The following is a 25481-nucleotide window of genomic DNA, read 5'->3' as shown; positions in this document are numbered from 1 at the left end:
CTGGGAGATTTAGGGAACCCGTAGGACTGGAAACTGGCAGAGTGTGGGAATTCATGGGATTGGAAATTGGCAGAGTGTGGGAACCCGTGGGACTGGGATCTGGCAGAGAGTGGGAACCCGTGGGACTGGAAACTGGCAGAATGAGGGAATTCATGGGATTGGAAATTGGCAGAGTGTGGGAACCCGTGGGACTGGGATCTGGCAGAGAGTGGGAACCCGTGGGACTGGGATCTGGCAGACGGTGGGAAACCATGTGACTGGGATCTGGCAGAGTGTGGAAACCGTGGGATTGTGGTCTGGCAGCGTGTGGGAACCGGTGGGATTGGTATCTGGCAGAGTGCGAGGAACCGTGGAACTGGGATTTGGCAGAGTGTGGGAAGCCGTGGGACAGGAAGCTGGCAGAGTGTGTGAATGCATGGGAATGGAAACTGGCAGAGTGTGGGAACCCGTGGGACTGGGATCTGGCAGAGTGCGTGAACCCGTGGGACTGGGATCTGGCAGAGTGTGGGAACCCGTGGGACAGGAAACTGGCAGAGTGTGGTGTGGTAAACCACTGTTATAACCTGTCTTTGTCTGTATGTGTATTCCACTAGGTACAGGTCTGGACATGCCTCGGCTGACTCCTCCCACTATTCCAGTTATATAAGTGACTACCTCCCAGTCCCTTAGTATTCTGGACGGGTCGACCACTCGAGACAAGACCTTCATTCTTTAGTTAATAAAAGCCTGACTGTTACTCGCTCAAACTCAGTCTTTTGAGTAATTGATGGCGCATCAATTTTATTAACTACATTTTTTATAATGGAGATGATCCTCACACCAGCATGCCTGGACCTGGACAGTCGGGAAGCGGACGCTTCCAGCAAGTTTGCTCACTGGCTCACGTGCTTCGAGACATTCCTGACTGCCTCCACTGCAGCCGAAACGGATGCGGACAAACTGTCTGTCCTGTTCTCCAAGGTGAACCACCGAGTGTACTCAGTCATCCGGGATGCGACCTCGTACACAGCCGCCCTCCAGCTCCTCAAGACCCAGCACACGTGCCCTGTGAACGAAGTATACGCTAGGCACCTTCTGGGGAGTCGCAAGCAACAACCTGGGGAATCGACTGAGGAATACCTCCAAGCACTGTCCGTGCTTGGCCGGGCCTGTGGGTGTAAGGCGGTAACGCCCACTAAGTACACGGAGGAACTGATCCAGGATGCCTTCGTAGCAGGCCACAGGTCCAACTACACCCGACAGCGACTGCTGGAGCAGAGTGACCTCACCCTCGACAAAGCCTCCGACATCGCACTAGCGCTGGACGCAGCCTTCCGGGGCATGGATGCCTACTCCTCTGCACCGTGGATGCCGCGGGGAACGACAACCTGGGACACGGCAGGACAGCCCCATAGCACCGTGCCACCCCAGCCACAGCCCAACAATGGCCCAACTACCGCAGCAGTGTCCCAAGGCCAGACAGCAGTATCCCAAGGCCAGAAATGCTACTTCTGTGGCCAGGCCAAACACCCCAGAGAGCGCTGCCCGGCGAAGAATGCGACCTGCTCGGGCTGCAGGAAAAAGGGACACTACGCCAGTGTCTGCAAGGCCAAAGCCACCCCGAACGCCAGCAGCGCCGTGTGTGGGCCGTGCGAGCCACCATCTTGGGCACCCAACAGCGCTGCATGTGGGCCGTGCGGGTCGCCATCTTGGGCCTCCCCAGCCATGTGCGAACCACCACAGCAGCAGCCATCTTGGACGACTCCAGCCACAGGGGAATCATGGATGCCGCCATCTTGGACACCAGCCGGGACGCAGCAGATCGCCAACCCCCCCCCATCTGATACTCGCAGCGACACACCGACCCCTACGCTGGCCTCTGTGACGCTGGACCAAACGTGACCCCACCAGCTAGCTCGGTCCAAAATGAACGTTAAGGTAAACGGCCATGCAATAAACTGCCCTTTTGACTCCGGGAGCACAGAGAGCTTCATCCACCCCGACACGGTGCGGCGTTGCTCTCTCCCAGTCCTGCCTGCGCACCAGCGGATTTCTATGGCCTCCAAGTTCCAGTCAGCGGACATCGGCGGCTACTGCGTGGTGACACTTGTAGTAGATGGGACTGTTTTCAATAATTTTAAACTCCTGGTCCTGCCCGACCTCTGCGCTGCCGTTCTACTGGGGCTGGATTTCCAGTGCCACCTCAAAAGCGTTACGATGGCGTACGGTGGCCCCCTCCCCCCACTCACAGTCCACAGCCAGCAGCCTCCAAATTGCCCGCCGCGCACCAGATGCAACCTCTCCACACTCAGAGTCCCACCCCCCCCATTGTTTGCTAACCTCACCCCCGACTGTAAGCCCATCGCCACAAAGAGCAGGCGATACAGTGCCGGGGACAGGGTTTTCATCAAAACCGAAGTGGAACGGCTCCTGATGGAGGGGATTATTGAGGGCAGCTCCAGCCCCTGGAGAGCCCAGGTTGTAGTCAATAAGACTGGCGAGAAACAACGCCTGGTCATCGACTACAGCCAAACAATAAACCGCTACACCCTGCTGGACGCCTACGCACTCCCCCACATAGCTGACATGGTCAGCCAGATCGCGCAGTACCGCGTCTTTTCGACCATTGACCTGAAATTAGCGTACCACCAGCTCCCCATCAGCACTGAAGACCGCCAGTATACTGCTTTTGAGGCAAACGGCCGCCTCTGTCACTTCCTTAGGGTTCCCTTCGGCGTTACTAACGGGGTCTCCGTCTTCCAAAGGGAGATGGACCGGATGGTCGATCAAAACGAGCTGCAGGCTACTTTCCCTTACCTAGATAATGTGACCATCTGCGGCCATGACTTGCAGGACCATGACGCAAACCTCGAGAAATTCCTCCACACCGCCCAACTCCTGAACCTGACATATAACAAGGAGAAGTGCATATTCCGCACAGACCGCCTCGCCATCCTTGGCTGTGTTGTGGAACACGGGGTCATCGGCCCCGACCCGTAACCGGATGCGTCCCCTTATGGAACTCCCACTGCCCCACTGCCTAAAAGCTCCGAAGAGGTGCCTAGGGTTTTTTTCCTACTACGTTTAGTGGGTCCCCTACTATGCAGACAAAGCCCGTCCGCTGATCAAGTCCACCTCTTTTCCCGTGACGGCAGAGGCCCGCTTAGCCTTCCACCGTATCAAGGAAGACATTGCCAAAGCCACTATGCACGCAGTGGACGAATCCATCCCCTTCCAGGTGGAAAGCGATGCGTCCGACTTCGCTCTGGCCGCCACCCTTAATCAGGCGGGGAGACCTGTGGCATTCTTCTCACGAACCCTCCAGGGCCCGGAGACCAGACACTCCGCGGTCGAGAAGGAGGCCCAGGCTATCGTGGAGGCTGTTCGTCATTGGAGGCACTACCAGGCCGGAAAACGATTTACCCTGCTCACTGACCAGCGTTCAGTTGCTTTTATGTTCAACAACAAGCAGAGGGGCAAAATCAAAAATGACAATGTCTTGAGGTGGAGAATCGAACTTTCCACCTACAATTACGAGATCTTGTACCGGCCTGGGAAGCTCAATGAACCCCCAGATGCCCTATCGCATGGCACCTGCGCCAGCGCGCAAATTGATAGGCTGAGGGCCCTCCACAATGACCTCTGCCACCCGGGGGTCACCAGGTTCTTCCACTTCATCAAGGCCCGCAACCTGCCTTACTCCATCGAGGAGGTCAGGACCATGACCAAGAACTGCCAAGTCTGAGCTGAGTGCAAACCGCACTTTTATAGACCAGACAGAGCCCACCTGATAAAAGCCACTCGCCCTTTCGAACGCCTGAGGGTCGATTTCAAAGGGCCTCTCCCCTCCTCCGACCGCAATGTGTACTTCCTCAACATCATTGACGAGTACTCCCGGTTCCCGTTCGCTATCCCCTGCCCGGACATGACCAGTGCCACGGTCATTAAATCTCTGAACAGCCTCTTCACCCTGTTCAGTTTCCCCAGCTATATCCATAGCGACCGGGGCTCATCGTTTATGAGTGATGAACTCCGCCAGTGCCTGCTCGCTAGGGGTATAGCCACAAGCAGGACCACCAGTTACAACCCCCGGGGGAACGGACAGGTGGAAAGGGAGATTGCAACAGTTTGGAAGGCCGCCCTACTAGCCTTAAAGTCTAGGGGCCTTCCGACCTCCCGCTGGCAGGAGGTGCTCCCCGATGCACTCCACTCGATTCGGTCACTGCTCTGCACTGCCACCAATGCCACCCCTCACGAGAAAATGTTTGTCTTCCCAAGGAAGTCCACATCGGGGACATCGTTACCACCATGGCTAACGTCCCCAGGGCCGGTACTACTGAGAAGACACGTGAGGGCCAATAAAACGGACCCCCTTGTCGAGAGGGTCGACCTCCTCCACACCAACCCCCAGTACGCTTACATTGCGTACCCGGACGGGCGGGAGGACACAGTCTACATACGAGACCTCGCACCCTCGGGGACCGCTGTAACCCACCACCCATTACCACCCCCCTGCACGACCCGATATCCAACCCCAGCAGCCGGCTCGCCTTGGACCGTCACCCACGAGGACTACACTCCAGGGCCCCAGCCTACACGGGACGCGACGCCGGAATCTCCACCACCCCTGCCGTCGCCACGTCGATCACAGCGGCAGACAAGACCTCCGGAGAGACTCCAATACACGAACTTTTAAATACACTTCACCCCGCCGGACTCATTTTTAAACAAGGGGTGAATGTGGTAAACCACTGTTATAACCTGTCTGTGTCTGTATGTGTATTCCACTAGGTACAGGTCTGGACATGCCTCGGCTGACTCCTCCCACTATTCCAGGTATATAAGTGACTACCTCCCAGTCCCTTAATATTCTGAACGGGCCGACCACTCGAGACAAGACCTTCATTCTTTAGTTAATAAAAGCCTGATTGTGACTCGCTCAACCTCAGTCTTTTGAGTAATTGATGGTGCATCATGTGGGAACACGTGGGACTGGAAACTGGCATAATGAGGGAACCCGTGGGGCTTGAAACTGGCAGAGTGGGGGAACCCGAGGGACTGGGATCTAGCAGAGTGTGCGAATCAGTGGGATTGGATACTTGCAGAGTGTAGGATCCCGTGGAACTGGAAACTGGCAGAGTGAAGGCAACCATGGCACTGGTAACTGGCAGAGTGTGGGAACCAGTGGGACTGGAAACTGGCAGATTGTGGGAACCCATGGGACTGGAATCTGGCAGCGGGTGGGAACCCGTGTGACTGGGATCTGGCAGATGGGATGTAAAACTGGCAGAGTGTGGGAACCCGTGGGACTGGAAACTGGCAGAGTGTGGGAACACTTGAGATTGGAAACTGGCAGAGTGTGGGAATCCCTGGGACTGGAATTTGGCAGATGGGATGCAAAACTGGCAGAGTGTGGGAAACCGTGGGACTGGAAACTGGCAGAGTGTGGGAACCTGTAGGACTGGAAACTGGCAGAGCGTGGGCAAACATGGCACTGGAAACTGGCAGAGTGTGGGAACCTGTAGGACTGGAAACTGGCAGAGTGAGGGCAATCATGGCACTGGAAACTGGCAGAGTGTGGGAACCAGTGGGACTGGATGCTGGGAGATTGTGGGAACCCGTGGGACTCGAATCTGGCAGAGGGTGGGAACCCATGGGATTGGAAACTGGCAGAGTGCGGGGAACCGTGGGACTGGGAAGTGGCAGATTGTGCGAACCCATGGGACTGGAAACTGGCAGAGTCTGTAAGTCCGTGGGACTGGAAACTGGCAGAGTGTGGGAATCCGTGTGACTGCGATCTGGCAGAGTGCCAGAACCCGTGGGACTGGAAACTGGCAGAGTGTGGGAACCCATGGTACTGGAAAACTGGCAGAGTGTGGGAACCCATGGGACTGGGATCTGGCAGATTGCGGCAACCCGTTGGACTGGAATCTGGCAGAGTGTGGGGAACCGTGTAACTGGGATGTGGCAGAGTGTGGGAACCCGTGTGACTGGGATTTGGCAGAGTGTGGTAAACCTTGGGACGGGGATCTGGCAGAGTGTGGAAAACCTTGGGACGGGGATCTGGCAGAGTGTGGAAATCTTTGGGACTGGGATCTGGCAGAGAGTGGGAACTCGTGGGACTGGAAACTGGCAGAGTGTGGGAACCCGTGGGACGGGAAACAGGCAGATTGTGGGAATCCGTGGGACTGGCAAGCGGCAGAGGGTTCGAAACCATGGGACTGGAAACTGGCAGAGTGTGGGAACCCATGGGACTGGAAACTGTTAGAGTGTGGGAAACCGTGGGACTGGAAACTGGCAGAGTGCGGGAACCCATGGGACTGGAAACTGTTAGAGTGTGGGAAACCATGGGACTGGAAACTGGCAGTGTGTGGGAACCCATGGGACTGGAAACTGTTAGAGTGTGGGAAACCGTGGGACTGGAAACTGGCAGAGTGTGGGAACCCATGGGACTGGAAACTGTTAGAGTGTGGGAAACCATGGGACTGGAAACTGGCAGTGTGTGGGAACCCATGGGACTGGAAACTGTTAGAGTGTGGGAAACCATGGGACTGGAAACTGGCAGAGTGCGGGAATGCGTGGGTCTGGGATCTGGCAGAGGGTGGGAATCCATGGGACTGGAAATGGTCAGAGTGTGGGTACCCGTGGGACTGGGATCAGGCAGAGTGTGGGAACCCGTGGGACTGGAAACTGGCAGAGTGAGGGAAACCATGGGATTGGAAACTGGCAGAGTTTGGGATCCCGTGGGACTGGAAACTGGCAGAATGAGGGAATCCATGGGACTGGAATCTGGCAGAGGATGGGAATCCATGGGTTTGGAAACTGGCAGAGTGTGTGTACCCGTGGGACTGGGATCTGGCAGAGTGAGAGAATCCTTGGGACTGGGATCTGATGAGTGTGGGAACCCTTGGGATTGGAAACTGGCAGTGTGTGGGAAACCCTGGGACTGGGATCTGGCAGAGAATTGGAATCCGTGGGATACGAAACTGGCAGAGTGTGGGAACCGTGGAACTGTAAACTGGCAAAGTGTGGGAACCCGTGTGACTGGTAACTGGCTGAGGCTGGGAACACTTGGGACTGGAAACTGGCAGAGTGCGGGAACCCGTGGGACTGGGAGCTGGCAGAATGTGGGAAACCGTGGGACTGGTATCTGGCAGAGTGCGGGAATCCATGGGGCTGGGATCTGGCAGCGTGTGGCAACACGTGGGACTGTTAATGGGCAGAGTGAGGGAACCCGTGGGACTGGGATCTGGCAGAGTGTGGGAAACCGTGGGTTTGGTAACTGGCAGAGAGTGGGAAACCCTGGGACAGGGATCTGGCACAGTGTGTAAACCCGTGGGTTCGGAAACTGGAAGAGAGTGGGAACCCCTGGGAATGGAAACTGGCAGAGTGTGGGAACCCGTGGGACTGGAAACTGGCAGATTGTGGGAACCCGTGGGACTGCGATCTGGCAGACGGTGGGAACCCGTGGGATTGGGATTTGGCAGAGTGCGAGGACCCATGGAACCGGGATGTGGCAGAGTGTGGGAAACCGTGGGACTGGAAACTGGCACACTGTGGGAATCCTTGGGACTGATAACTGGCAGAGTGCGGGAATCCGTGTAACTGGTATCTGGCCAAGTGAGGGAAACCGTGGGACTGGAAGCTGGCAGAGTGTGGGACTTCATGGGAATGGAAACTGGCAGAGTGTGGGAATCCTTGGGACTGGGATCTGGAAGAGTGTGGGAACCCGTGGGACTGGAAACTGGCAGAGTGTGGGAACCCGTGGGACTGTAAACTATCAGAATGAGGGAACCTGTGTGCATGGAAACTGGCAAAGTGGGGGAACCCGAGGGACTGGGATCTGGCAGTGTGTGCGAATCCATTGGATTGGAAGCTGGCAGAGTGTGGGATCCCGTGGAACTGGGATCTGGCAGAGTGTGGGAACACTTGGGACTGGAAACTGGCAGAGTTTGGGAAATCATGGGACAGGAATCTGGCATAGTGTGGGTACCCGTGGGATTGGGAACTGACAGAGTGTGGGAACCCGTGGAACTGGGATGTGGCAGAGTGTGGGATCCCTTGTAACTGGGATGAGGCAGAGTGTATAAAGAGCTTTTCTCTGTATCAAACCCGTATTGCACCAAACCAAGGAGTGTTGGATGGAGCATTGGATAAACAGCTTTATGTTGTATCAAACCCGTATTGGACCAAAGCGAGGAGTGTTTGATGGAGCAGTGTATAAAGAGCTTTACTCTGTTTCTAAACTGTATTGTACCAAACGGAGGATTGTTTGATGGAGCAGTTTATAAAGTGCTTTACTCTGTATCTAACCCGTATAGTAACAATCCGAGGAGTGATTAATGGAGCAATGTATAAATAACTTTAATCTGTACCAAAAAGAGGAATGTTTGATGGAGCCAAGTATAAAGAGCTTTACGCTGTACAAACCTTGTATTGGACCAAACCGATGAGTGCTTGATGGAGCCGTGCATAACGAGCTTTTCTCTGTATCTAACCCGTTTTGGAGCAAACCGAGGATTGTTTTATTGGAGCAGTTCATAAAGAGGTGTAGGCTGTATCAAACCCGTATTGTACCAAACCGAGGATTGTTTGATGGAGCAGTGTGTAAAGCGCTGTACTCTGTATTTTACCCGTATTGTACCAAACCTAGCAGTGTTTGATGGAGCAGTGTATAAAAAGCTTGACTCTGTATCAAACCCGTATTGTCACAAAGCGAAGAGTTTTTGATGGAGCAGGGTATAAAGAGCTTTACTCTGTATCTAACACGCATTGTCCCAAACCGAGGAGTGTTTGATGGACAAGTGTGTAAAGAGATTTACTCTGTATCAAACCTTTATTGTACCAAACCGAGGTGCGTTAGATGGATCAGTGTATAAAAAGCTTTACTCTGTACCTAACCCGTATTGTACAAAACCGAGGAGTGTTTGATGGAGAAATGTCTATAGTGCTTTACTCTATATCTAACCCGTACTCTACCAAACTGAGGAGTGTTTGATGGACTAGTTGATAAAGCGATTTACTCTGTAGCAAACCCGTATTGTACCACTCCGAGGAGTGTTTAATGGAGCAGTGTATAAAGTGCTTTACTATGCATCTAACGCGTATTGTACCAAACCAAGAATTGTTTGATGGGGTAGTTTATAAAGAGCTTTACTCTGTATCTTACTCGTACTGTACCAGACTGAGGTGTGTTTGATGGAGCAGTTTATAAAGAACTTTTCTCAGTATCAAACCCGTATTGCACCAAACCGAGGAGTGCATGATGGAGCAAAGTTTAAAGAGCTTTACTCTGTATCAATCCAGTTTTGTACCAAACCGAGGAGTGTTTGATGGAGCAGAGTATATATAACTTTACTCTGAATCTAAACCGTATTGTACCAAACGGTGGATTGTTTGATGGAACAGTGCATAAAGAGCTTTACTCTGTATCTAACCCATATTGTACCAAACCGAGGACTACTTGATGAAGCAGTGTATAAAGAGCTTTACTCTTTATCAAACCCGTATTGTACCAAACCGAGGAGTGTTTGATGGAGCAGTTTATAAAGAGCTTTACTGTGTATCAAACCCGTACTGTGCCAAACCGGGGTGTGCTTGATGGAACAGTGTATAAAGAGATTTACTCTGTATCAAAATAGTATTGTACCAAGCCGAGGAGTGTTTGATAGAGCAATTTATAAAGAGCTTTACTCTGTATCAAACATGTATTGTACCAATCCGAGGAGTGTTTAATGGAGCAGTATATAAATAGCTTTAATCTGTATCTAACCCGTATTGTCCCAAACCGAGGAGTGCTTGATGGAGCAGTTTATAAAGAGCTTATATCTGTACCAAGCCCGTATTTTACCAAACCGAGGAGTGTTTGATGTAGCAGTGTATAAAGCGCTTTAATCTGCATCTAACACGTATTGTTCCAAATGGAGGAGTGTTTGAAGGAGCAGTGTATAAAGCGTTTTACTCTGTATCTAATCCGTATTGTACCAAACAGAGGAGTGTTTGATGGAGCAATGTGTAAAGCGCTTTACTCAATATCTCTCCTGTATTGTACCAAACAGAGGAGTGTTTGATGGAGTAGTGTATAAAGAGCTTTACTCTGTATCTAACCCACATTGTAGAGAACCGAATAGTGTTTGATGGAGCCGTGTATAAAGAGCTTTACTCTTTGTCTAACTCATATTTTATCAAACTGAGGAGTGTTTGATGGAGCAGGGTACAAAGAGCTTTACTCTGTGTCTAACCCGTATTGTACCAAACAGGGCATGTTTGAGGAACAGTGCATAAAGAGCTTTATTCTGTATCTAACCCGTATTGTACCAATCCGAGGAGTGTTTGATGGAGCACAGTATCAAACCCGTATCGTACCCAAACCAAGCAGTGTTTGATGGAGCAATTTATAAAGATCTTTAATCTGTATCTAACCCGTATTGAACCAAATGGTGGACTTTTTGATAGAGCAGTGTATAAAGCGCTTTACTCAATTTATCTCCCGTATCATACACAAACCGACGAGTGTTTGATGGAGCAGTGTATAAAGATCTTTAATCTTTCTCGAACCTGTATTGTACCAAACCGAGGAGTGTTTGATGCAGCAGTGTATAAACAGCTTTAACCTGTATGCAACCCGTGCTGCACCAAATGGAGAAGTGTTTGATGGAGCAGCTTATAAAGAGCTTTACTCTGTATCTACCTCGTATTGTATCAAACCGAGAATTGTCTGATGGAGCATTGTATAAACTGCTTTAATCTGAATCGAACCCGTATTGCACCAAACCGAGGACTGTTTGATGGAGCAGGGAATAAAGAGCTTTGCTCTGTATCTAACCCGTATTGTACCAAACCGAGGACTGTTTGATGGAGCAGTGTATAAAGAGCTTTACTCTTTATCAAACCCGTACTGTGCCAAACCGATGAGTGTTTGATGGAGCACTGTATAAACAGCATTAATCTGTATCTAACATGTGTTGTACCAAACCGAGGAGTATTTGATGCAGGCCGTGTATAAAGCACTTTACTCTGTACAAACCCTGTATTGTTCCAAACCGAGGAGTGTTTGATGGAGCAGTGCATAACCAGCTTTAATCTGTATCTAACCCGTTTTGGACCAAACCGAGGATTGTTTGATGGAGCAGTGTATAAAGCGCTTTAACATGTATCTAACTCGTATAGTACCAAACCGACGATTGTTTGATGGAACATTTTATAAAGAGCTTTACTCTGTATCGAACTCGTATTGTACCAAACCGATGAGTGTTTGATGGAGCAGTGTATAAAGAGCTTTACTCTGCATCAAACCTGTATTGTACCAAACCGAGGACTGTTTGATGGAGCAGTTTATGAACTGCTTTACTGTGTAACCAACACGTATTGCACCAAACCGAGGAGTGTTTGATGGAGCATTGTATAAGCAGCTTTACTGTCTATCAAACCAGCATTTTGAACAAACCGAGGATTGTTTGATGGAGCATTGTATAAAATGCTTTACTCTGTATCAATCCCGTATTGTACCAAACCGGGGAGTGTTTGCTGGAGAAGTGCATAAAGAGCTTTACTCTGTATCTAAACCGTATTGAACCAAACAGAGAATTGTTTGATGGAGCTGTGTATAAAGATCTTTACTCTGTATCTAACCCGTATAGTAACAATCCGAGGAGTAATTAATGGAGCAATGTATAAATAGCTTTAATCTGTATCTAAACCGTATTGTACCAAACAGAGGAATGTTTGATGGAGCTGTGTTTAAAGAGCTTTGCTCTGCATCGAAACCGTATTATTGCAAACCGAGGAGTGTTTGATGGAGCAGAGAATAAAGGGCTTTACTCTGTATCTAACCCGTATTGTACCAAACCGAGGACTGTTTGATGGAGCAGTGTATAAAGAGCTTTACTCAATATCTCTCCCGTATTGTACCAAACCGAGGAGTGTTTGATGGAGCAGTGTATAAAGCGCATTACTCTCTATCTAACACGTATTGTACCAAACAGAGGAGTGTTTGATGGAGTAGTGTATAAAGAGCTTTACTCTGTATCTAACCCACATTGTAGAGAACCGAATAGTGTTTGATGGAGCACTGTATAAAGAGCTTTACTCTGTGTCTAACTCATATTTTACCAAACCGAGGAGTGTTTGATAGAGCAGGGTACAATGAGCTTTACTCTATGTCTAACCCGTATTGTACCAAACATGGCGTGTTTGACGAACAGTGTATAAAGAGCTTTACTCTGTATCTAACCCGTATTGTACCAATCCGAGGAGTGTTTGATGGAGCACAGTATAAAGAGCTTTACTCTGTATCAAACCCGTATCGTACCCAAACCAAGGAGTGTTTGATGGAGCAGTTTATAAAGAGCTTTAATCCTTATCGAACTTGTATTGTAACAAACGGATGAGTGTTTGTTGGAGCAGTGTATAAAGAGCTTTAACCTGTATCTAACCCGTATTGCAGCAAACCGAGGATTGTTTGATGGAGCAGTTTATAAAGAGGTTTACTCTGTATCTAACTCGTATTGTACCAGAATGAGGAGTGTTTGATGGATCAGTTTATAAAGAGCTTTACTCTATATCTAACCCGTATTGTACCAAACCGACGATTGTTTGATGGAGCAGTTTATAAAGAGCATTTCTCCATTTCAAACCCTTATTGTAACAAACCGAGGACTGTTTGATGGAGCAGTGTATAAAGAGCTTTACTGTGTATCAAACCCGTGTTGCACCAAACCGAGGAGTGTTTGATGGAGCATTGTATAAAGAGCTTTACTGTGTATCAAACTCGTATTGCACCAAACCGAGGAATGTTTGATGGAGCAGTGTATAAAGAGCTTTACTCTGTATCCAAACCGGATTGTACCAAATGGAGGATTGTTTGATGGAGCAGTGTATAAAGATCTTTACTCTGTATCTAACCCGTATAGTAACAATCCGAGGATTGATAAATGGAGCAATGTATAAATAGCGTTAATCTGTATCTAGCCACATTGTACCAAACCGAGGAGTTTTTGATGGAGTTGTGTCTGAAGAGCTTTACTCTGTATGGAACCCGTATTGCACCAAACCGAGGAGTGTTTGATGGAGCAGTGTATAAAGAGCTTCGCTCTGTATATAACCCGTATTTTACCAAACCGAGGAGTGTTTGATGGAGCAGTGTATAAAAAGCTTTACTGTGTATCAAACCCGTACTGTGCCAAACCGAGGAGTGTTTGATGGAACAGTGTATAAAGAGCTTTATGCTGCATCAACCCCGCAATGTACCAAATCTATGAGTGTTTGATAGAGCATTGTATAAAGAGCTTTATTCTGTATCTAACACGTGTTTTACCAAACCGAGGAGTGTTTGATGGAGCAGTGTATTAAGCGCTTTACTCTGTATCTAACCCGTATTGTTCCAAATCTAGCAGTGTTTGATGGAGCAGTGTATAAAGTGCTTGACTCTGTATCAAACCCGTATTGTCACAAAGCGAGGAATTTTTGTTGGAGCAGAGGAAAAGATCTTTACACTGATCCTAACCCGTATTGTCCCAAACCGAGGAGTGTTTGATGGAGCAGCGTATAAAGAGATTTACTCTTTCTCAAACCCGTATTGTACCAAACCGAGGTGCGTTTGATGGAGCAGTGTATAGAGAGCTTTACTCTGTATCAAACCCGTATTGCACCAAACCGAGGAGTGTTTGATGGAGCATTGTATAAACAGCTTTATTCTGTATCAATCCCGTATTGTACCAAACCGAGGAGTGACTGATGGAGCAGTGTATAAAGAGCTTTACTCAGTATCTAACCCATTTTGGACCAAACCGAGGATTGTTTGATGGAGCAGTGTATAAAGAGGTTTACGCTGTATCAAACCCGTATTGTACCAAACCGAGGATTATTTGATGGAGCAGTGTATAAAGCGCTTTTATCTGTATCTAACCCGCATTGTCACAAACCGAGCAGTGTTTGATGGAGCAGTGTATAAAGAGCTTTACTCTTTATCTAATGCGTATTGTCACTAACTGAGGAGTGTTTGATGGGCCAGTGTATAAAGAGATTTACTCTGTATCAAACCCGTATTGTACCAAACCGAGGTGCGTTTGATGGAGCAGTGTATAAAGAGCTTTCCTCTGTGTGTAACCGTATTGTACCAAACTGAGGATTGCTTGATGGAGCAGTGTATTTAAAGCTTTACTCTGTATCTAACCCATATTGTACCAAACCGAGGAATTTTTGATGAAGAAGTGTATATAGCGCTTTACTCTATATCTAACCTGTACTCTACCAAACTAAGGAGTGTTTGCTGGAGCACTGTATAAAGAGCTGTACTCTGTATCTAAACCGTATTGCATCAAACCGAGGAGTGTTTGATGGAGTAGTTGATAAAGACACATCGCCAAAGCTTTGGAAAACTTAGATTTAGAGGATGAAAATAGTACACTCTTACAATATGTAGATGTCCTCCTAATCGCATCAGATACTCACGAGGGACATATGGAGGCCCTAACAAAAGTTTTATCAGCCCTACGGGATGTGGTTTTAAGGCAACCCAGCCAATTCTCAGATAGGAAAATCAGAAGTCATGTACCTGGGGTATAGGGTCTGCTTGGGAAAGAGGGCTATGCCAGATGAGAGGAAAGAGGCAATCAGCCGAATGCCCAGACCCATAGACGTGAGAGGAGTACGGCAGGTACTCGGTCTCTTTAACTTCAGCAGGAACTTTAGAGAGGGATTCTCGCACAAGGCAGCACCCCTGTATGAATTAACAAAGGGGGGGGTAGGGCAGCTGGAGAACCCATTGAGTGGAGAGCAGTGCAGGAAGAAGCTTTTTCAAAGCTTAATCGTGCCCTGACCGCTGCTCCCGTGCTAGGATCACCGGACCAGGGAAGACCGTATCACATATTCTGTCATAACCATGCCGGACACTATAGCGCCGTAGTAGCCCAGGAGCATGGAGGAAGCATGAGATCAGTAGCCTATTATTCCAGGGGAGGACCACCAATGTATGAACGAGGAGGAGCCAGAAAATGAAGTTGATAGAATAAAGTAAATACCCCTGGCTGAGGCGGACTGAGAGTTTTAAGTGGATGGATCCCGGAGGTAAGTGCAGGGAAAGCCGAGGACAGGCTGGGCGGTAGTGGATGTGGATGGGACAGTGGTACAAACAGGGACCCTCCACGGGGATAAATCCGCTCAAGTAGCAGAATTGACCACCCCTGACAAGCTCCCTGAGGATGGCCGCGGGAAAAAGGGCCAATATATATACCGATAGCCGCTACGCCTTTGGGATAGCACATGACTACATGGCCGCCTGGAGTCTGAGGGGATATGTCACTTCCGGGGGAACCCCCATCCAGCATTTAAACGTAGTAAAATCATTAGTGGAAGCTGCACATGGGCCAAATGAAGTAGCTGTAGTAAAGGTCAAAGCACATACTAAAGGAAAGACCCCCAAAGAAAAGGGAAACAGGGCAGCAGATTTAGCTGCAAAAACCGCAATTGAAGGGTCCTGTGCCAGCGCAAAACCAACAGAGAGAGCCCCAGTACCCCTTGCGCCTGTTGAGTATAATATTGTCAAATTGCATCAGGACTTACCAGAAGCCGAATTAAAAATTTGGAAAGAAAAGAGAGTGACACGGTCAAGGGATGGGGTGTGGAGGAAAGAAGGTCGAGTCTGTGCACCTAGCTGTATCCAACAGGAATTACTGAGGTTGTACGATGGGCAGGCCCACACCGGGGCCAGCCGAATGACAGATAATGTAAGCCGATGTTAGTGGTGGCCCGGGCTGTCAAATAGTGTGAGAAAGTACTGCCAGGATTGACACGTTTGTGCGCAATGCAATACCGGGAAGCTGGTAAAAGTAAAGTGAGGTAGACAGCCGAGGCCAAAGGGACACTGGGAGAAAATACAAATTGACTTCACAGGACCTCTAATTAAGAGCAAAGGAAAAATGTATTGCCTGGTGATAATTGACCAATTCACCCGTTGGGTGGAGGCTTTCGCCACCCAAAACTGTACCGAAAGTACAGTAGCCCGGATCATGGCAGAAGAAATAATACCCAGGTGGGGAGTCCCTTTACAAGTAAATTCAGATAACGGGACACATTTTACTGGAAAGGTAAAAAAGGAAGCTTGTGCTCTGCTAGGAGTAAAACAAAGGTTCCATATACCATATCATCCAGAGAGTTCAGCAATGGTAGAGAGGATGAACCGGACACTTAAACGGTCCCTCACTAAAGCTATTGAAGAAACAGGACAAGGCTGGGCAGAGTTGCTACCCGCGATTTTAATGCGGCTGAGGGCTACACCAAATAGGACAAAAGGATTACCACCGTTTGAATTAATGACCGGACTGGCAATGGCACTCCCCGAGGGAGTAGCCACCGGGGAGGGGGACGTAGGACCTTTGAAAGACCGAATTGGTAGGTTTGTGAAACAATTCTGCACAGAACTACATGGGTTAAGACAGGAGGCCAAAGACCAGCAGATAATTAGGGAGGTAGATAAGGACACAGAGGAACAAAAGAAAGTGTTACCCGGGGTGGGAAGCCAGGTAATGTCTAAAGTACTACCAGTAAAACCGGGACTAAGACTCCGGTTGGAAGGACCCTACGAGGTGTTAATGACCAGTGATACATGTGCGTGTATAGACATACACGGGATGGGAAAAGGGAGATGGAAACACTGGACACAGCTCAAATTATATAAAGAAGCCAACGAGTAATCCAGAAATCACACATTACCGAGAGAGCAAGGATTACTGGAACAGGATCCAGCAGGAAAGTGATAACCTCATATTCGCAGTAATAACATCGTGTTGTATGAGGCTAGTAGTATTCTTTGTAGTGTGTATATGTAAAAACCTCTGGGAAGCTGGTCGAGTGCGGATTAGGAAGGCTAAATTGAAACCTAGAAAATGTGTAACCACCCTTCAACAATTTATAGAGATTGAGTGTATATTACTATAATGTAGATGACTGCAGGATTACTGTGTGCATGCCCGGAAATATAGCGGGATGATATAGAGCCCAAACACTTAGGAGTGGTAAGACTGGATTAATCAATTGCTGGTGACGACCAGCTTTATATTTCTACAGAACCCATCAGAGAAGGAGCCGGACGAAGAAGCAGCCGGCAAACAACAAACAGCATGATTAACTATTTCTTTTTATGTGGCCTTTTAGGCCTAAGGGCGTTCGACAAGGTGGAATGGAATCGCGCAACGACTGGGAACAGGTACCTGTATATGTCATGGAAGTATGCCAGCCAGCTAAATCTCTCTAGTTGTTGGGTTTGTACCAGGGTCCCACACACTCAAGGGGAGGAATTCCCTTGATGGCGGGCAAGGGATATGAGTATCCCGAGATAGTCGAATGGTTGGTAAGACAAAACGTCAGCTATGGTAACTATTCATGGTTAAACAACGTGTGCACGAAGATGTGGAGGACAGCTGGATACCCAATGAACAAATTTGAGGGCTGGTACCTGACTTCTTTCGAAGCAACCAGGCCACCTCCCTCGTTGATACTGATGGGGGCGCACCGGGGAGTATGGTATCTAAACAAAACCAGGAGCGAGGGACAGTTCATGGGGTGGAGCATTTGTGATAACTTCATTGAAGTAACGGCAACCTACAAAACCAGAAATAGAGTAGACACTCCATCAGGTGATCTTATTTCCTTAAATTGGACTAATGTGATTAATAAAAAAAGTGGAGAAAAGTGGAGTGCAGGGAAAACTGCACAGCATTCGTGGAGTGACATGTTCCAAGTCAATAAAAGCGTACACGCCTACAATGGCACGTATTTCATATGCGGGGAAAGGGCGTACCCCTGGCTGCCACCTAAGAGGATCATGCTACCTCGGCTTTGTACAGCCGGTTGTAACCCACTATAGAACCCTAACCGACGCACAACAAGAGGTCTCAATGGGCAGGAGCCAGCGGGTGGAACAAACCTGGGAAAAGGTTAAAGCCATAATGTAGCCTTTTTATGGGGTACACAGGGCCATTCATGAAACGGACCAATTAAATACATTATTGGAACAAGTAGCCAATGATACAGCCGAGATAGCCAGATCAATAAATGAAGAAGAGATCGGACCAGAAGAGCACCGAGGCGGCAGTATAAAAGGAGGAGCGAGGCGAGACCCGACCAGATCGGAGCAGGAGAGCACCGAGGCGGCAGTATAAAAGGAGGAGCGAGGCGAGGCCCGACCAGATCGGACCAGGAGAGCACCGAGGCGGCAGCATAAAAGGAGGAGCGAGGCGAGGCCCGACCAGATCGGACCAGGAGAGCACCGAGGCGGCAGTATAAAAGGAGGAGCGAGGCGAGGCCCGACCAGATCGGACCAGGAGTGCACCGAGGCGGCAGTATAAAAGGAGGAGCGAGGCGAGGCCCGACCAGATCGGACCAGGAGAGCACCGAGGCGGCAGTATAAAAGGAGGAGCGAGGCGAGGCCCGACCAGATCGGACCAGGAGAGCACCGAGGCGGCAGTATAAAAGGAGGAGCGAGGCGAGGCCCGACCAGATCGGACCAGGAGAGCACCGAGGCGGCAGTATAAAGGAGGAGCGAGGCGAGGCCTGACCAGATCAGACCAGGAGAGCACCGAGGCGGCAGTATAAAAGGAGGAGCGAGGCGAGGCCCGACCAGATCAGACCAGGAGAACATCGAGGCAGCAGCATAAAAGGAGGAGCGAGGCGAGGCCCGACCAGAACGGACCAGGAGAGCACCGAGGCAGCAGTATAACGGAGGAGCGAGGCGAGGCCCGACCAGATCGGACCAGGAGAGCACCGAGGCGGCAGTATAAAAGGAGGAGCGAGGCGAGGCCCGACCAGATCGGACCAGGAGAGCACCGAGGCGGCAGTATAAAAGGAGGAGCGAGGCGAGGCCCGACCAGATCAGACCAGGAGAGCCCAGAGGCGGCAGTATAAAAGGAGGAGCGAGGCGAGGCCCGACCAGATCGGACCAGGAGAACACCGAGGCCGGGTATAAAAGGAGGAGCGAGGCGAGGCCTGACCAGATCGGACCAGGAGAGCACCGAGGCGGCAGTATAAAAGGAGGAGCGAGGCGAGGCCCGACCAGATCGGACCAGGAGAGCACCGAGGCGGCAGTATAAAAGGAGGAGCGAGGCGAGGCCCGAACAGATCGGACCAGGAGAGCACCGAGGCGGCAGTATAAAGGAGGAGCGAGGCGAGGCCCGACCAGATCGGACCAGGAGAGCACCGAGGCGGCAGTATAAAAGGAGGAGCGAGGCGAGGCCCGACCAGATCGGACCAGGAGAACACCGAGGCGGCAGTATAAAAGGAGGAGCGAGGCGAGGCCCGACCAGGTCAGACCAGGAGAGCACCGAGGGGGCAGTATATAAGGAGGAGCGAGGCGAGGCCCGACCAGATCGGACCAGGAGAGCACCGAGGCGGCAGTATATAAGGAGGAGCGAGGCGAGGCCCGACCAGATCGGACCAGGAGAGCACCGACGCGGAGGATATAAGGAGGAGCGAGCACCGAGGCCCGACCAAATCAGACCAGGAGAGCACCGACGCGGAGGATATAAGGAGAAGCGAGCACCGAGGCCCGACCAGATCTGACCAGGAGAGCACCGACGCGGAGGATATAAGGAGGAGCGAGCACCGAGGCCCGACCAGATCGGACCAGGAGAGCACCGACGTGGAGGATATAAGGAGGAGCGAGCACCGAGGCTCACCAACTCAGCAGCGGGGAGAGAGGTAAAAAGTAATCAGAGAGTGACGTCACCAGGGAGCAGGTAAGTGACTGGTTGGTGAGTATTTCTCTTTTTTAAACTTTAACTCTGTAGTTTATAGTTGCTAAGGTTTTCTGGTGTAGCAGGGACTGTTGGTAAACCATACAAGCGCCTTAGAGTTTATATTTAATTGGTGATAGTGAATTAATTTAAATTAATTAAAGGGTAAGTCATGCCAGGAGAGCCCAGCCCCGTGTAATGCTCCTCTTGCTCTATGTGCGAATTCAGGGACACTGCTGGTGTCCCTGATGAACACGTGTGCCAGAAATGCATCCAACTGCGGCTACTAGCAGACCGCATTGCGGCGCTGGAGCTGCGGATGAATGGGCTTTGCAGCATTCACGATGCTGAGAGGGTCATGGATAACACATTTAGTGAGTTGGTCACACCGCAGGTAAGGCCTGCACAGGCAGAAGGGAAATGGGTGACCATCAGGCAGAGCAGTAGAGGCAGGCAGGTAGTGCAGGGGACCCCTGTGGCCATCCCCCTCTCAAACAGGTATACCGATTTGGATACTGTTGAGGGGGATGACTTACCAGAGGAAGGCAGCAGCAGCGAACTTCCCGCCACCAGGGGTGCTTCTGCTGCTCAGGAAGGGAGGAAAAAGAGTGGGAGAGCAATAGTGGTAGGGGATTCTATCGAAAGGGGTACAGATAGGCGTTTCTGTGGCCGTAGACATGACTCCAGGATGGTTTGGTGCCTCCCTGGTGCCAGAGTCAAAGATGTGACTGAACAGCTGCAGGGCATTCTGAAGAGGGAGGGTGAACAGTCAGAGGTCGTGGTTCACATTGGGACCAATGACATGGGTAGGAAGAGGGATGAGGTCCTGCAGCAAGATTAAAGAGCAGGACCTCAAAGATTGTAATCTCTGGATTACTCCCGGTGCCACGTGCTAGTGAGTATAAGAATAGGAGGATAGAGCAGATGAATGCGTGGCTAAAGTGTTGGTGCAGGAGGGAGGGCTTTAGTTTCCTGGATCACTGGGCATGCTTCTGGAGAAGGTGGGACTTGTACAATTCGGACGGGTTGCACCTGAACCAGAGTGGGACAAATATCCTTGCGGGGAGGTTTGTTAGCACTGTTTGGGGGGGGTTCAATCTAAAATGGAAGGGGGTTGGGAACCTGAGCAGGGAGACGGAGGAAACGGAAACAGTGATAAAAGCAAAAGAAAGGAAGGAGAAATCAAAAGTGGCAGTCAGAGAAATCAACGGTTTAAATCAAACTTGGCCACAGTAAATAATAATTCTAATAGGTCTAAGAGCGTTAAAAAAACAAGCCTGAAGGCTTTGTGTCTTAATGCGAGGAGCATTTGTAATAAGGTGGACGAATTGGCTGCGCAAATAGAAGTAAATGAATATGATTTGGTTGGGATTACAGAAACGTGGCTCAAGGATGGCCAAGACTGGGAACTCAACATCCAGGCGTATTCGATATTCAGGAAAGATAGGCAAAAAGGAAAGGGAGGTGGTGTAGCATTACTGGTTAAAGAAGGGATTAATACAGTTGTAATGAAGGATATTAGCTCTGATGATGTGGAAGCTGTATGTGAAGAATTGAGAAATACGAAGGGGAAAAAAACATTAGTGGGAGTGGTATATAGACCTCCAAACAGTAAGGCGGAGGTTGGGGATGGCATTAAAAGGGAAATTAAAGAGGCGTTCAATAAGGGCACAGCAGTAATCTTGGGTGACATTAATCTACATATAGATTGGGCCAACCAAATTAGTAACAATACTGTGGAGGAGGAATTCCTGGAGTGTTTACGGGAGGGTTTCCCAGACCAATATGTCGAGGAACAAACCAGAGATCAGGCCATCTTAGACTGGGTATTATGTGACGATAAAGGATTAATTAGCAATCTTGTTGTACGAGGCCCCTTGGGTCTGAGCGATCATAATATGATCGAATTCTTCATTAAGATGGAGAATGAAGTAGTTGAATCAGAGACTAGGGTCCTCAATTTAAATAAAGGAAACTACGATGGTCTGAGGAGCGAGTTGGGTAGGATTGATTGGGGAATGGCACTGAAAGGGTTGACGGTGGATAGGCAATGGCAAACATTCAAAGACCGAATGGATGAGCTACAGAATTTGTTCATCCCAGTTTCGCATAAAAATAAAACAAAAAAGGTGACTCAACCGTGGCTAACAAGGGAAATTAGGGATAGCATAAGATCGAAGGAGACGACATATAAATTGGCCAGATAAAGCAATAATCCTGAGGATTGGGAGCAGTTTAGGATTCAACAAAGGAGGACAAAGGGATTGATTAAGAAACGGAAAATAGAATATGAGAGTAAGCTTGCAGGGAACATAAAAACTGACTGTAAAAGCTTTTATAGATATGTGCAGAGAAAAAGATTGGTGAAGTCAAGCGTAGGTCCCTTACAGTCAGAATTAGGGGAATTTATAACGGGAAACAAAGAAATGGCAGACCAACTAAATTCATACTTTGGTTCTATCTTCACAAAGGAGGACACAAATAACCTCCCAGTGATGCCGGGGAATATAGGGCCTGATGAAAGGGTGGAACTGAAAGAAATCAGTATTTGTAGGGAAATGGTGTTAGGAATATTGATGGGACTAAAGGCCGATAAATCCACAGGGCCTGATAATCTACATCCCAGGGTACTTAAGGAAGTGGCCCTAGAAATAGTAAATGCATTGATGGTCATCTTCCAGAACTCGAAAGACTCTGGAACAGTACCCATGGATTGGAGGGTAGCTAATGTTACCCCACTATTCAAAAAAGGTGGTCGAGAAAAAGCAGGGAATTATAGACCGGTAAGCCAGACATCGGTAGTGGGGAAAATGCTAGAATCTATTATAAAAGATGTAATAGCAGAGCACTTGGTAAGCAGTGACAGGGTCGGACAAAGTCAACATGGATTTACAAAAGGTAAATCATGCTTGACTAATCGACTGGAATTTTTTGAGAATGTAGCTGGTAAAATAGATATGGGAGAACCAGTGGATGTGGTGTATTTGGACTTTCAGAAGGCTTTCGATAAGGTCCCACATAAGAGATTAGAGTGCAAAATTAAGGCACATGGGATTGGGGGCAAGGTATTGACTTGTATAGAGAACTGGTTGGTGGACAGAAAGCAAAGAGTTGGAATAAACGGTTCATTTTCCGAGTGGCAGGCAGTGACTAGTGGGGTACCGCAAGGATCGGTCCTAGGACCCCAGCTGTTCACAATATATATTAATGATCTGGACGAGGGAATTGGATGTAACATCTCCAAATTTGCAGACGACACAAAGCTGGGTGGGAGGGTAAGCTGTGAGGAGGATGTCGTGAATGTCCAGTACGATTTGGACAGATTGGGTGATTGGGCAGAAACATGGCAAATGCACTATAATGTGGATAAATGTGAGGTTATCCACTTTGGTGGCAAAAACAGGAAGGCAGATTATTATTTGAATGGCAATAGATTGGGAGAAGGGGAAGTGCAAGAGACCTGGGTGTTCTTGTGCACCAGTCGCTGAAGGTAAGCATGCAGGTGCAGCAGGTGGTTAAGAAGGCAATTTGTATGTTGGCATTTGTAGCAAGAGGGTTCGAGTACAGGAACAAGGATGTCTTGCTACAGTTGTGCAGTGCCTTGGTGAGACCGCACCTTGAGTATTGTGTGCAGTTTTGGTCGCCTTACCTGAGGAAGGACGTTCTTGCCATGGAAGGAGTGCAGCGAAGATTAATCAGGCTGATACCTGGGATGGCTGGAATGACGTATGAGGAGAGATTGTGTCGATTGGGCTTATACTCACTGGAGTTTAGAAGATTGAGAGGGGATCTCATCGAAACATAAAATTCTGCCAGGCCTGGACAGACCAGATGCAGGAAGGATGTTTATGATGGCCGGGGAGTCCAGAACCAGGGGTCATAGTCTAAGGATAAGGGGTAAACCATTTAGGACTGAAATGAGGAGGAATTTCTTCACCCAGAGAGTGGTGAACCTGTGGAAGTCTCTGCCACAGAGGGCGGTGGAGGCCAGTTCATGAAATATATTCAAAAAAGAGTTCGATATATTTCTTAAGGCTAAAGGGATCAAGGGATATGGGGAGAAGGCAGGGACATGGTACTGAATTTGGATGATTAGCCATGATCTCATTGAATGGCGGGGCAGGCTCAAAGGGCCGAATGGCCTACTCCTGCTCCTATCTTCTATGTTTCTATGTTTCTATGTAACTGGTGGCCACGTGTACAGTAGCAATGCAGAACCGAATGGCCTTAGATTACTTATTAGCTAAAGAAGGAGGGACGTGTGCTCTAATAGGACCATCATGTTGTACTAACATCCCAGATAACTCAGAGGAGATTGAAAATCTCGCCAATCACATACAGGAATCGGCTAGGAAAACTAGAGACTCCCCCACATCCTCCTATTTTGATAATTGGGGATCGGGATGGTCAGGGACTTTGGGCGGTTCAGTGATACAAGGCATAATTGTTATTACGATATATTGTGTATCTTTACTGCTCCAGTGCCTCTGCACCAGAATGCGTAAAGCCGAAATTGGTGCATTAAAAGAAGTTGAGCTTGAGGAAAGGCAGGTAGCGAAGTTAAGAATGGAAAACTCCCCCGCTTCTCCAAGGCAAATGGTATAAGATGTGATAGGAAGCCCTGAAATTCTGAGGGAATAATTGGGCATGGTAATTAAGGACCGGGCCGGCCAACCACAAGAAGGAGGGTGGCAGAAGGAGGGTGGCAGAAGAAAGGTGATGTTTGAGGATTGTTGAGTGATGACAGTCTCGAATTGGCACGTCACGCACCCAACGTGGGAATGAGGGACAGGCCTGAGCGGAAAGCCTAAACCATTAGTGCAGGGTCTAAAGGGCCCCGGGAATGGCTACCCGAGAAGGAGAGCCCACAGTAAAGGAAAGACAACCGGAAAGGAAAGCCGACCATAAAGGAAAGCCCACCATACTGCATGGAGAGGGAATTCGGCCTCCCAATTGATAGGATATATACACATGTATAGCCTAAACTGGGAGAAGGCCAGGGAGTGCACGCTCTGGCAGACACCAGGAAGTGGAAGTACATGTTGACCTGTTTGGAGCAATTGTCCAAAGGTCAAAAGGGGGGACTGTAGTAAGATATTAACAAATTCGATTTAATAGGGCAAGACAAACCAGGATTCACTTGGAACACCAATATACAAAGTGGAGGGAATGGGATAATTCATGCTTTTGAGTAGGACAATAGAAGTCTGTAAAATTGTATAAACCCAGTTAACTTTAAACAAGACTAAGGGTCAAATGCTGAGAGATTAAAACTGTCAAAACTACCCCTGGAAAGAGGGAGAGTTGTATGGGTTCAGCCAGGCGAGTCACACCTATGCACTTAAGGGTCTGTTAGTGTGAAACCCAACAGGGTTCTATTCTTCAAAATGACTAAAGTGTTTTTGCCTTGTAGAAATAACTCAAGAGAGAGACAGAAAGTCTGCGGATTGCCCACTTTGGAAAGATCTACTAACTTAGAGAAACACTTAAACAGACCAAGCCATCTCACAACAGCAAATGGATGAATGTAAAGTAATAAAGATGAGGCCCAGGGTCATAAGAAAGTAACGGGACCAACTGATAACGAAATGTGAGATTTATAAGCGACTGGAAGAATGGAATGTCACGGTTTTATAATTACAATTTAGCTATAACTCTGTATATGCTAATAAGCTTATCCCTGCCTCTAGGGCAGGGCCTTAATTTTTGTATAATTGTGTGGACTTTGAGAAGCTTGTTGGAGTTGGATTCAGACGTGTCTGATAAGCTCTCCCT

This window comes from Somniosus microcephalus, unplaced genomic scaffold, assembly GCF_052327205.1.
Source record: "Somniosus microcephalus isolate GS21.2 unplaced genomic scaffold, FLI_Smic_1.0 unresolved_chr5, whole genome shotgun sequence".
NCBI classification, from domain to species: Eukaryota; Metazoa; Chordata; class Chondrichthyes; order Squaliformes; family Somniosidae; genus Somniosus; species Somniosus microcephalus.
Note: the sequence above shows the minus strand (reverse complement) of the source record.